Raw genomic sequence first — 15,279 nt, forward strand, 5'->3', positions numbered from 1 at the left:
CAAATATCAACTCTGAAGTTTAGTATCTTTTCATTTTGATCATTGGTTTTGGATTTATGCAAATTGATCCTTAATTGATCATTTAACTTTCAATTTGTTTCAATTTCACCCTTATTTTCAACCAAATTGAGTCCTCAAAGTTTAACACATTTCTCAAAAAAATCTGTGGTTGTGAATTTATTCAATTTAATCCTTAATTGATCATAAACTTTTATTTTTATACAATTTCATCCCTGATTTCAATCAATTGACTTCATAAAATTAAGTTTGGTCCTCTAAAATTCTAATATTCTTGATTAACCCTAAATTGGACTTCCAAACTTAATTTTTTACCAATTAAGTCCCTAATAAAATTAATTTAACCCATTAAAGTATAATTAGGTCCTTGCACCTAATTAAATCTTTTAATTTGATCCAAATTAATTCTTAAATATAATTAAAAAAATTAATTTGGCTTATAATTAAATCAAATCAGCCTATTAAAAATCTAATTAATTCCTTGAATTAATTTTTATGCAGATTTATCGAATAATTATTTCATTTGACCTTAATATGCTTTGTCTTTTCAATTTTAAGTACAAATGGGTATGATTAAGCTCTCAATTTTGTTCAAGACTCTAACTTGATTCCTCTGTACATTAAAAACCCTAATTGGCCTTGTTCTGCTAAATTATCAGTCTTTTTGTTGTTATTATTATTATTATTATTATTAAAAAAAAAAGGTAAAGTGAAGGGGTCTAACTTGATTCCTCTATACATTAAAAACCCTAATTGGCCTTGTTCTGCTAAATTATCAGTCTTTTTGTTGTTATTATTATTATTATTATTATTAAAAAAAAAAGGTAAAGTGAAGGGGATTCAAAATGGGTTATAACAGCAAGAATCCATCAAGAACCAATAAACATGTGGCACCTATAAAGAAAAAGGATACCATCAGGAATCCAATAACATGACAAAAAAACCTTTTTCATCGTCTAAGGAAGCGACACGACATCTTTCTACTTGTTGGCACAAGCTTTGCATGCATGAACCACTTTTTAAAAATATATTTTTTAATATAAAATACCAAATAAACCCTCAATCAATTTTACTATAATGAAAAAATACCTCCATGAAAATACCAAACAAATCCTGAAAAAAAACTTAAATAAATTTAATTTAAAGAGTTATTTATTAAATTTATCATGAAAAAAATTTTGAAATTCTAAAAGTCGTTATCAACCAAATATTTAAATTTTGCTTTTAAAAATAATATATGTATTTTACTGTTCATAAAAAAGAGGGAAAAGACTGGGGTGCCCTCGGACAAATTAAAAATAACATATGGATGCTGAAGAAAAGACTATTTTATCTATTGAGAAAAGATATGGTAGATTTAGCATGTGTAATAATTTCTCGTCTAACCTAATCTAGCACCTTCTTATTTCATTTTATTTTATATTTGTTTATATTAAATTAAGCTCTCTTACGTTGAATATTGAAAACGAGTATGATCCAGGGTTTGCTGCAACGGTCTAACTGTCTAGCAGAGGCTTAATTTTCAGTAGGAAGTGACGAGTTAAAGACTTTCATGTCTTAAATTTTACTCGATGGAGATTGCAGAAGGTAAACAGAAGTTGTGATGAACTTTCTACGTATGTGCTGGCGTTCAAAGCAATCACAAAAAAGAGATATTACTCGAGACGAGGGGTCACCTGTGTTTTGGCTATTAGTCAAAGCAGCCACAAACCAAGAAACTTCGTATTTCCTTGCACAGCACTATCCAAGCAACTTCCAAATATTTGCTCACTATAAATTGATAGCATTCCCTTGAAAATCATCAAGAAACTCCCACTTAACATTTTTCAGCAAAAAGAAAGTTAACTAGTTGGCCTACTGTGTCTTCACCAATACTACTTCATCGAAAACCGTTTTAGATAACAAGAGAAAGCAAGAAATGGGTCGTTTCTCAGCCATTTTTAGTTGCTTTGTTCCTTCGGCTTCTTCAAGGGTTATAGATGAAGCCCATAATAAGGCAGAGATTCCTAAAAGCAAATCAAAATCATCAGGTGCTCCAGTCGTAGTTTCTTACTTCCCCATGAACTCGTATCTCTCTCGCTTGTAGCAAATTCCATTCCAGGAAGATGAAGAAGGGCCATGTGATTGTTTATGCAACTCAGCATATGGCGGTAGCCTGTGCGGTTCTGATTTATTTTTTTAATTTTTTTTATGGATATGTTATCTTATTTGTTGCAATAGCTAGGTATTGCAAGAATTGCTTATCCTGTAAAGAAAAAAAAGGATGAATACAAAATCATATATTATTTTGTCCCGAAGTAAAAGTATAATTTTTGGAGTCCACCTCTCAAATCATTCACCCGTTAAATTTATTTGCAAAATCTTAATCCTACAAATCCTGCACACCCCTAGGAACTTGCACGCTTACATCAAGTTTTTTTTTATATATAATAATTATTAATATCATGCTAGCCATTTAGAGGATGGCAATCATGAAAATTTATAGCTTTATCATGAAAAGTCATACTAAAAGAAAAGAAAAGGAAGATGGATAAAACAAAAATGCCTACAACTTGCCACAAAAACACCGTACTAATAATCAGCATGGTATTTTGTCATTTGTTCATCTATGAATGTAATCAGCACTTAAAGATCATTACTCGTGTAAGAGAAAGTTCTTCACAATTGTATTGCCATGCAGATAACCGATGGAGGGTTAAACAAGAACAAGACTTAGATTTTGTCAAATATCATTGAAAACTAAACTATTTTTGTTAATCACATATTTCAAGTAATATCATATGAGAGTAGTTTCCAAGTTTTCCTCTCAAACCTTCTATTTACCATCATTTGCTATTAAACCAGCAGTTCATCAGGTGTGTTTAGAGCACACCAAAAGACCCCACCATGAAATTATTAGATAGCTGGGTTAATGTCCTGGCTGGAGAGTAGAGGGGCAAGGCTGAAAGCTGAACATAAGGCGGATTTAAAAAAAAAAAATAGCACAATAATTAAAAAAAGATGACAGAATAATACTATTTAAAAAAATTGATGAAATAACATATTTTTAGTTTGTTGCATAATAAAAAAGCAACATTTAGTAAATATCATATTTAAAAATTGCATAAACTTAACATGCCGTGCTTAATCAACTTAACATATCACCCTTCACAAGCACCACGTGTAATTAAATTTATGCACAACGCCCATCTTTTCTCTTCAGCTAAAGAATTTGGTAAGTGTCTTAATCAGGTAGCTTCTCTACTATTTATATATGTCTACTATTTATATTTGCATATTTATATAAGCAGGGGTATTGTGCATATGATATGGTGGTGTAACTTATTACACATGATAAAGTTATATAAAAGAAAACATAATATTTTTTTCATTTTACAACATATTCCATAACACATCTCCTTAAACTAAGAGTTAGTTATCCACATAAAACTTAGAATGTTGAGAAGCAAAAATCAAGGAAGTAAGGGGTTTTGTAAGCACATCGACTAATTGATCTCTGGATGGGATGAAGTAAAACTAAATCTTTTTTTTAGTCACTAAATTATGAACAAAGTGATAATCAACCTTAACATACTTTGTACGAGCATGAAAAATCATATTAACAGACAAATAAGTAGAATCCAAACTATCATACCAAATAATAGTAGTAGAACTAGGAGGGAAACACAAATTTGACAAAAGATAGCAAAGCCAAAGAACCTTAGCAATACCATCAGCTAATGTCTTATACTCTGCTTAAGTGGAGGAGCGAGCAACAGTGCGTTGCTTGCCAGATTTTCATGAAATGAGAATGTTGCCAAGAAAGACAATGTATCCACCCATGAATTTTCAATCATCAATACTTCTGGCCTAATCAGCATTAGTAAAACCATATATAGATAAGGAAAAGTCGCAAGCAAGGTGGAGACCAAAAGAGAACGTACCTTTCAAGTATCCCAATATACATTTAACGGCAACCCTATGATTTTCAGTAGGAGAATGCATAAAATGGCATACCTTATTCATAGCATAGCAGATGTCTAGTCTAGTGAAGGTGAGTTACTGAAGAGCACAAACAATTTGTAATAATTTGTTCACAACATCATCTAAGGCCTTATACTTTGTTTCGGGTATCACTCTTATGCCAAGTTAATCATTTGGTGAGTGCCTTAATGAGGATAGCTCATCTACTATTTATATAAGTAGGGCATTGTATATATTATATGGTGTAACCTATTACACATGATAAAGCTATACAAAAGGAAACATAATATTTTTCTATTTTACAACACATTCCATAATAAAAACACAGCTCTATCATGTCAATTTTGCATGCATGGCATAGGCATTAACTCACTTTTGTCTCTTATCTTCTATCTATAACTGACCTTTCCAAATGAATCATTTGTTTTAATTATTGTCGCAAATGGACACATGATGTTAGGGGTCATCCCTTAGTTGTTTGGTTTAAGATCGCTAGAAGACTCAGGTGTATTTATTTTATCAAAAATTTCAAGAGTAAAAGATTGGTTGTGGCTAGAAAAATTATTAGTATCTCTAATGCACCCTATCTAAGATAAGTTATATTATGTGGTTTGAATATAGTTTAAAGGTTTTAATAGGTTCCTAACCAGTGAAGTCTATAACTTAGGATAAAGATTTGCTCATGCGAATAAATCTAATATTTTGAATTTATTATGAGTTAGTGTGCCTAAATAAATTCTTATGAAAATGATCTATATAGGTGCCCTGATAGGGTTCACTCGAAGACGGAAAGGGTTTTTTTAAAAATCGTGTTATAGTAAAACCTATTCTTAATTAAAATTGATAAATATTCAAAATAATTATAAAAAAAATTTAGTCCAATTCTAATATTTAAATACCAACTTATTTATAATAAAAAAAAAATTAGTCCATTTCTAATATTTAAATACCAACTTATTTATAGATGCAACATTTATAGATGTGTTGTCGTTGCTTAGTCAATGGTGGTGAGTGGAAAAGGGAAAGGTCATTGTTGAGGAAGACCAAAAGAGAGGAGTGAAGCTGGTAAAAAAGGTTGTTAGAGGTTGCCGTGCCACTCACAATGGTGGATGGTGGAGAGGAGCTCATGTGGTTCGAGAGGAATGGGGGCCTATTTTTTGTGCTCTTATGACGATGGAAGGAGAGAAGACTAGGAGGTTCTCAGTGTTGCGCTTTTTTTGTTGTTTTCAATTGTTTTTTTGGGAGTCTAGCGTGTGCTGAGTTAGGGAGAGTGTTTAGGTGTGTATGTCAGTGGGGTTTTTTTTCTAACTAATTTTCTCTTTAAATTAACCACCTATTTATATATAAAAATCTACCTTGCTTGAAGGCAAACTAAACCAATACTAATTATTGAATTTTAAGAATTAATCCTTACCACACGATTTAATAACTTGGAGGCAAAGTAAAGAAAAACAAACTTTTAGATTAAATAAAAAAGATTATGGACCATCCGAATAGAAATTGAATTGCTTGATAAGAGTGATTTCAATTTCAGAATTGTTCTTCTCCCTTTTATAATTGCCACAGTTACAAATAGATCATTAAAATAATAAATATATTTTAAATTTAAATATTTTAAGAATATATTTTTTAGGTTTTTTATTATTTTTTTTTTTTGAAAATTTTTAAAAAATGAGGTCAAAAATGGAATAACAACGTCCATTTTCTTGAGAAATAAAATAGAGAGAAAAATTTAGCCATAGACACACAATCTCTTCGGCAGCACAAGCTCAAGTCCCCACCAATGTACGTTCCCTTTCAAGGTAGCAGGCGGGCCAAAAGGCTCCACAAGAAAGTGGTGAGATACAGGGAATGCCTCAAAAAGCATGCAGCAACTTTTGGTAAGTGTGCAATACAAGGATGAGGTGAGCTCATACAAGGAGACCCTCGAGTGCTCAGTCTTTATTTATTTTTTTTAATATAAATATTCAAATTAAATTTTATATATCCCAATTAACTTTATAAATATTAAATTTAATAATTATATAAATCTTTAATAATTTTAAAATTAGTAGAATTCAAACAAATAATTTCTAAAAAATAAACATATAACCTGAACAATTAAGTTAACACCTTAGTATTATACTTAATTTATTTTTAATTAGACTTTTAAGTGCTTAATCTATTTTTATTTGATGGGATAATTTTAAATGGTGATATTAATTGATTATTAAGGTTTAAAAACACAAAATTTAATATATATTATGTTTTAAGTTGTTATAAATAAAAATATATTATTTGGCCAAAAAAATTTTTGCCGTGTTATTTTATTTATTTTTTAAATATTTATTTTTTTTTTGCCATGTTATTTTATTTATTTTTTAAATATTTATGTGTTTATTGTCTTGTCCACGTAAGACCGAGGTTAGACCGGACTCAAGGCTTTGTCAAGCATGATTACATGGCCAGGTCACGAGGATGCAAGATTAATTTAACTTTGTCAAGTACGATTATTACATGACCAAGTTCAGCCATAGCCGACAGGACCTGATTCACGCCATCTTAGACTTATTATTATACATGGAATTAATGCAAACTGGACACGTGTCTAACACTTTTCTGGTGCTCCTTCCTCTGCCAGACAAGAACTAAATAATGTTTAAACGTTTTTTTTTTTTTGTCATATTTTTCTAATAGAGGGTCTATGAAAATTGAGAGTGATATATTTTGTCTTGGTCAAAGCAAAATACGTATATTTATTGTATTTATCTGAGCAATGAATAACGGATACCTTATAATTTATTTATCTTAATACTCTTTAATGTCTTAAATAAATAAATAAATAAAATGTAGAAAAAAAAGGGAAAACAAATGATGGCTCTCCAATTACGAGCCAAAATAGCCCAAAATAAGAGATAGATTCATGATTAATTTAAATTTTGGAGTTGTTATTTGATGCACTTTTGTTTCTTGTTTTTAAAAATAAAAATATTAAACTTATTTTTTATTTAAAAAAAAAAACCAAAAGCAGTTATCAGATTTCTTTCCAGAGCAAACAGAGTGGAAATCAGCCCTTAATTTGTCAACCATGAAATTAATCAAGACTTTGGACACTTCTCTGATAGCACTCCTTTATCTCCTGGCCCATCAAGTCCAACGTATGTAACTATTACACGTGTATCTTCACATTTTTCTAATCGATCGAGTGTTGAAGTTTTCTATCCTCCTGCTTTGACCTTGAAGACCTCGTAAACATGTGAGTGATTTAACGTCTTGTCATTTGTCAAATCAAGAAACTTAGCCGATTTATTTCCTAAAAGATAATTTCATTTTTTAAAGTAAAATTTGAGTAAATTTTTTTTAAAAAAAAATTATTTTTTAATATTTAGAAGTATAATAAAAAAATATATTAAAAAATTTAATATTTAATTATGTTATAAAAATTTAATAGATAAAAAATTTTAATTAAAAAATGATAAGAAAAAAACAAATAATAATTATAAAAATAAAAACTGAAGTTAATATAAAAATTAAATTGTAAGGGATAAAATAAAAATAAAATATTCAAAATATAATATATATATATATATATATTAAAAGTTTGAAGATCAAATTTGATAAAATTAACAAATAATATAATATTTTTAAATTTTTCATCATTTCTAAAAAATATTTTTCACCTAAAATAAAAGGAAAATATTTTCTTGGAAACTAAGCAAAAATTTTATTTGACTAGAAAGTGTTTTTCGTTGACTAATTTTTCTAGTGACAAATAAATATAAGAAAGTTTAGAAAGTAATTTCCAGAAAATCATTTTCCGTCAAATAAATGAGGTATTAATTGTTCTTGTTGTTGAGTCTAATAAAAAACCAAAACTTGTTAATTTTTTTTTAATAATAAATATTTAGACTTGTTTATGCATGCTTTGATTAATATTATAAGATTTTGAAATTAATGATTATGTAATATTTTAATAATTTTGAAATTTATGACAATTAAACTAATGATTTTTAGAGAAGAAGTCCATAATCTAATCAATTAAAATATATCCTAAAAATTGTTTTCTGATTATAAAGTAATTCTAGGATTTGTAACAATTAAACTAATGATTTTTAGAATGTAAATCTAGAATCCAACCAATTAAAATACATCCTAAAAAAAAATCTTATTATAAATGGAGAATTCCTCATATTCTTAAAACTCATCAGGAAATTCTGCTCTTTTATTGATACGAAGCTAAAGAAACAGTACTCTACAGAATCGAAGGAGAAAGAGGAAGCCACGTGATGGTTTATTTCTCAGCCATTTTCAGATGCTTTTGGTTTCTCATCGTCATCACCTTCTTGGATCTCTAATGTTGAAAATGTCGAACATAGTCCTAAGAAATACGAGCGAAAATCAAGATCATCTAGAGCTCCCATTGTAGTTTCTTACTTTCCTGTTAATTTTTACCGGTTTCTCTTGTGATATTTTTTTTATCCAGCATGCAGGTGTCTGGTGGTAGAACATAATCAGCAATGCAGAAAGCTTTATCGCCGGAACATACAATTAGGCATTCCTGTGTCTGCCGTCATGTAAGCTTGCCTGATAAAAGAGAAAAAATAATGGGGAATATCTAGTTTCCTAGAAGTTGAGTATTGATTGGCATGCCATGCTTGCCATTGAAAGATAGGTTGGTGCTTGAGAACATTTCATTGACGGTAGAGATACTTAAGTCTGGCTTAAGGATGGCTTTTGGTGGAAAGGTTACCCTAGGAAGTTACAGATAAGTTGTTTATCGGTGAGATAAGATGGTGTGGTGTGCACTAGGTAGGCTGAAAAACATGTGGATAGCCAGAAAAAAAAAAAAAAGAGAGAGATGCCAGGAAAATGGAGAGATGAGGGGAAAAAAAGAATATAACTAATATTTGAGATTATAATAACATTATAATTTAAAGTATTATTTATTTAAAAATATATTAAAATAATATTTTTATATTTTAAAAATTTATTTTTAACATCAATTTATCAAAACAATTTAAAAATATAAAGTATAAATTTAAAATTAAAAAAAAAAGAAATTCAACTATATTCGCTATCAATGAGTAGCTGGAAAACATGTGGTGTGCTTTAGGGAGGCTGAAAAACATTGGGCTGGTTGGCAATCTTACCTAAGCTGCTTGTCATAGCTAACACAAGATGACATGTTTGTATGGTACCTGAGCTTTTAAAATAAATATATTTAATAGTTTTATAATTAATACCTAGCGCTAAATAAATAATAGAAAATAAAGGTACAATGGAATAAATATTTTATGATAAAAAAAAAATTGTGTTGGTGATCAAAAATTTAGAGACTGAATAAAAGATTTATAACAATCTACAGTGTTTTGTAAGGCTAAAGATACAATAGAGCAAATATTTTATGATAAAAAAAAATTATGTTGGTGATTAAAAATTTAGAGACTAAATAAATAATTTATAACAATCTACAGTGTTTTGTAAGGAAAGATACAGTGTTTTTGTCACATAATTTAGTTTTTCTGTTAATAAAAGGCAAAAAAAATTATAAAGTTAAATTCTCTACCGACTTAATATTAAACAAAATCAACAAAGATAATTTTGGAAGAAAAAAAACCTATGAGGAAAAACATTATAACAAATGACAATGTTTTGTGAGGAAAATTATAGTTCTTTCCCAAATAAAGTAAAAATAAAAAACTATTTAGAAAAATATTGTAGCAATCCACAATATTTTGTAAGAAAAACTACAACGTTTTTCTTATATGATTTAGCTTTATTATAATTATAATTCTTAACCAACTCGATATTCAAAAAAAATTGACAAAGATAATTTAAAAAAAAAATCATATGAAAAAACACTATAACAATTTATAGTGTTTTAGAAAAAACTTACAAATCTACATTCTTAATCAGCTTAATATTAAAAAAAAAAATTGGAGACAATTTTTAAAAAAAAATAACAAAACAAACACCAAAAAAAAAAAATCAAGTTGGAAACATTGTAACAATTTGTAGTGTTTTGTGATGAAAGCTACAAAAAAAATCAAGTTGAAAATATTGTAGCAATTTGTAGTGTTTTGTGATGAAAGCTACAGTGCTTTCCCACATGATTTAATCTTATTTGTAATAACTTGTAATTGTAATTTTCAAACAACTCAATATTAAAAAAATAAAATAGACAAAGATAATTTGAAAAAAATTATAAGAAAAAAATCATGCAGAGAAACACCGTAGGAATTCACAATGTTTTGTGAGGAAAGCTACAATAATTTTTCCAGATGATTAAGCTTTATTACAAAGTTAAATGATAACCAACTCAATATTAAAAAAAATCAACAAAGATAATTTTGGAATAAAATATTACAAAAAAAAAGAAAATACAAAAAAACTGGAAAAAAAACCATGTGAGGAAAAACTATATCAATCCATAGTGTTTTGTGAGGAAAAACTTGTATTTACTTGTAATTGCAATTATTAACCAACTTAATATTTAAAAAATAAAATTAACAAAGATAATTTTAGAAAAAAACATAACAAAAACAGAAAAAACCATATGGGCAAAAACACTATAGCAATCCACGGTAATTTTTAAGAAAAGTTACAGTGTTTTCCTCACATATTGTAACTATAATTTTTAACTAGCTTAATATTAAAAAATAAAATAAAATAATAATTTCATAGAAAATCATAAAAAAAAACTATGCAGAAAAATATTGTAGCAATCAACAATGTTTTAACTATGCAGAAAAATACTATAGCAATCAACAATGTTTTTAAAAAAAATTACAAAACTAATTTTCAATTAGTTCAATATTTAAAAAAATCAAGAATATATTTTTTTAAAATAAAAAAAATAGAAAAACTATGTGGAAAAACACTACAGTAATCCACAGTATTTTAAAAAAAATTACAAAGAAAATTTTTTAACCAGGTCAATAGTTAAAAAGTAAAATCAATAAAAATAATTTTGAAAAAAAATAAATGCAAAAAAAAATGAAACATTGAAAAAACAAGGCAAAAATAAAAGGGAGAAATGCACCATGGATTACTATTGTAATCCACGGTATATTATTTGTTGGGGTATAATGATTACAAAAAAATTAATAAATATAATTTTAAAAAATAAAATAGAAAAATTATGTGTAAAAACTCCGCAGTAATTCATAGTATTTTAAAAAAAAATTATAAAATAAATTTTTAACCAGATCAATATTTAAAAAATAAAATCAACAAAAATAATTTTTAAAAAAAAATATATTATGAATTACTGTTATAATTCACAGTACATTATGTGTGTGGAAATAGTAATTCCCGCACACCATTGATATTCCCGTACAGTATTGTTAATTGATATTAAGTTAACTAATAAGTTTATATTATTATTAATTTTAAAATTTATAAAATTAATTTAAATATATATAAATTGGTTTGAATATTTATATTAATAAAAAATAATTACTTCTTTATAAATACATTTTCTTTTTGTATCATAAATAATCCTCAGTATTCTTTATTCGAAACATCTTTGAGGGAAAAATATAATGACCCCGCATTATATTCACAATATTCATGTATACATATTCGAATCTTGATTTAAAGTACAATATTTTTTTTGTGATAGGCTGCTGTCAATAGTAACAGTCTACCGGTTAAATTTGTCTAAAATTTTGTTGGACCAATTCATTCCATAGTCTAATATTTTCTTTATCAGGTGGTTCATCAGTCGATCAATTTATTAAAATAATAATGAAAATAATTGTTCAATTCACCAAATAATAGTAACAAGTTTGTAAATATAGTTGGCCGACCGGTTTTTCCAGAACCATACCCTTTTTGCTATTGAACCTTTGTCCAGCTATTAACCTTCAAAATAGCACAAAGCTTCTGGACTTGGCTATATTACTACCCGAATCTTAGGTGGATGTTTTTTATCATGATTATAATCCAACTACTCCGGACTTTATCTCCTATCTCATAATTTGATTTCCATCATTATTAAACAATTATCAAGCATGATGCATAAATTATAAATAAATATTATAAGTTAGATTTTATGTGATTTAAGTTCTTAAGTACTAAACCAAACATAATATCGTAACAGATAGTTGAAAATGAGAAATTCTTACCAAAATGATATAAATTTTATAACTAGATTTATTATAATATTATTAATTTTATTATTTAATATAAAATTAAAGAAAAAAATATTTCTAATTATTTTTTAAAATAAGTTAGTTTGACAATAATAAAATATAGTTATTTATATTTTATTATATTTTATCCATCATAATTAAATAAGATACAAAAATAATCACTCCAATGGTAAAAAACCTTTTAGAAATGTAAATTATATTTTAATATATTTAACACACAACTATTTTAACAATTTCATATATCTCTGTTGATTATGTAAATCTAAATATAACTTGAACAATTCTCAATCAATTAATTAATTATTAAAAGATAAAATTAAAAAAAATAACTAAAAAAAACATTAAAAAAAATAACTTGGATGAACTAACTAAATCTATAATATAAGTTATGAGATTAGGATAATTTCATAAAAAATAAACAAAAAATATATTTAAAAAATCAAAGGAAAAAAAACATTTAAAAAAAATATTTTTAATGAATAATATTTTTGTAAGATTTTGACATTTCTGCAAAATATTAATAATATTTTTATAAGAAAAATGGTATTTTAATATTTTGTTTAGAATTCCCCTTGAATCATGTACAACAAGTATTGAAAAGCCAAAATAACATTTTTATTATTGTTTCTTGCTTTCCATTTAGCACATTATTTGGCGATACCCTCGTATTAATATTTATAATACAAGAATACTAAAGTATAGATAATTTAAAGTCTAGTACAAGATAAAATTATTCCTTTTAAAAAAATTCAAATTAATATTTAAAAGGAGTAACTAAATTTATCCTTATAGTTTATTTCAACTAAATATCAAGAAAAGAAACATACACTAAAGTCCCTAGTTTTTTCATAGATTGTCAAATCATACCCTTAATCTAAATCATTATTTGATATTTTAATTATTAATTTTCAACTCCTTAAAAATCAAATTAAAAAAAAAATAAGTCATTATGATAATTACTCTCTTTTTATAATATTTTACAGTCCAAAGACATGAAACTTTTAGGTTTGTAAGGAAAATAACACCTCAAAATATATATTTTTTTTTTAAAGAGATGGAAAGGAATAAGAATTGGCTTGGTAATATTTAAAAATGATCAACTAGCAATCATTTGAAAAAAAGATCAACCTGAGATCTCTTGAGAAGATGATCATCTTGGCATCTTTGAAAAACGATTGACTTTGAGATTTAATAAAAAAACAATAGTCTACTTAGGATCTTTTGAAAAAATAATAATTTTGGGATCTTCAAAAAATGATCATCTTGGGATCTTTTGAAAAATAATCACCTGGGATTTTTGAAAAATATATGATCATCTTGTGATCCTTAAAAAGTGAATAACTAGTTATCTTTTGAAAAATAATTGACTTGGGATCTTTAAAAAATTATCAACTAGAAACCCTTTTTTGGGTAAATAATTGATATGTAATCTTTTTATAATATTCGGATATCACGGTAATTAATTAAAAAAATTTCATGTAAAAATAATAGATATTTAGCATTTTATTTTTTGAAAAAATATTATTTAAGAAGTAGTCACTTAGTATTATGATCACTAAAAATCCTAACTGGTCAAAAGATATTCTATGGTCCGAAACCGGTTATATAAAAAAAATACTATTACTTTTTAAGTATCCTACTGTTTTACTAATTTTATCTAAAATTATTAAGAATTTATCATTTTTTTTGTTCTTCCTAATCATATTATTGATTTTAGCAGCATTGAACAATGCCAATGAATATTTTTCAACTTTAATATTGATAAATATTGCACAAACCTAAAAAAATATAATATTTTCAACTCTGATATAAATAAATAAATTGGTAAATTGTTTGAGTTTTTAATGAAAAATAAACAATTGTTCTATGTTTTTTTTTGTTTACCTTTTTATTAATTACTCTTTTTATATTAGAATAAAAAATCATTGCACAATAAATATTCATTTAATAATAATAATCCACATTTTTACCATATAGCAAAAAAAAATCAAGGAAAAAAAAATAAAACAAAGCGTAAGGAGAAAGCATAAATAAATTATTTACTCCTTTTCTCTTTCATATGAAGATTTATAAATAAATCCACAATGATACCAAATATTTCAAAAAAAATTGATATCAAAATAAGGTTTATTCAACTAAATATTAAAATAAAATAAAAATAAAATATATGAATAAGACATAAAGATATGTTTTGTGAAATATATTTTTAACCGATCTAATTTGAATCGGGTGAGGTAAAAGCCTAGACCCAGCTCTTTTTTTTCACATGGGGCTGGTTCTAGCCCAAGCTGGCTCTTTTTTTTTTCACATGGGGCTGGTTCTAGCCCAGCAGTACAAGCTGGGCTAGACCCAGCAACCCAACCTGATTACTGGTCCAAACCAGTAACCCGGCTGGCTTTTATCTGCAAGCGTGCGTGAATTGTTCACGCACGCTAGCTACAAGAGGAGGGTTACTAAAGTGAAAGGAGGGAACGAAAACAACTTATTTGGTTTGCAGGCGTTTTGGACGAAAATCTGCAGGTGCTTGTTGCTGGCGAAGCCTCTGTTTTTGGTTTCCTTTCTGCCTTCGGCCCCATTTTTTTCTTTTTTTCTCTCGATGTCTGCTTCTCCAATCAATTCTTTCTTCTTTGTTCGTCTCTTCTGTATTATTTCTTTGGTTTTCTCTCCTTTTTGCTCTGTCTTTTTTTTTTTTCACTGGTTCTCCCCCTCTCCCCCTTTTACAGAGCCAGACCTTGAGAGGGATCCTTATCCTTATCTTCCCTCGGATCATCATCTTGTATAGAGTGAATTGGCTCCGTGTTTGGGTAGAATGGAAACACCAACATTCCTGCCATTGTTGGACTGTTGGTGGTGCTTATCCTTGCGTCAGGGGAGAGTTATGAGGGTGAGGGAGACCAAACCATACCCTATGGGTTCTGTGGGTAGACAATGCGGCCTTGAATTTGGCCTGTTTGCGGCGATTGATGTTTTCCTTTGCAGGGGGTCTCCTCTGTTTCCGGAGGATGAAGACGATGAATGGAAATGAAAAACGGCGCCGTTTCTAGACTGGGAGGCCGTTTTTCAATTTAGTCCTCTAATTTTTAACATTTGTTTAAAAGGACCCCTGGGAGAAATAGTAATTAGACCCCTGCATTGCGATACCTTTTACACAAAGGTTCTTGGA

The sequence above is a fragment of the Populus euphratica genome, unplaced genomic scaffold (genome assembly GCF_000495115.2).
Source record: "Populus euphratica unplaced genomic scaffold, PopEup_1.0 scaffold373.1, whole genome shotgun sequence".
In the NCBI taxonomy this organism is placed as follows: domain Eukaryota; kingdom Viridiplantae; phylum Streptophyta; class Magnoliopsida; order Malpighiales; family Salicaceae; genus Populus; species Populus euphratica.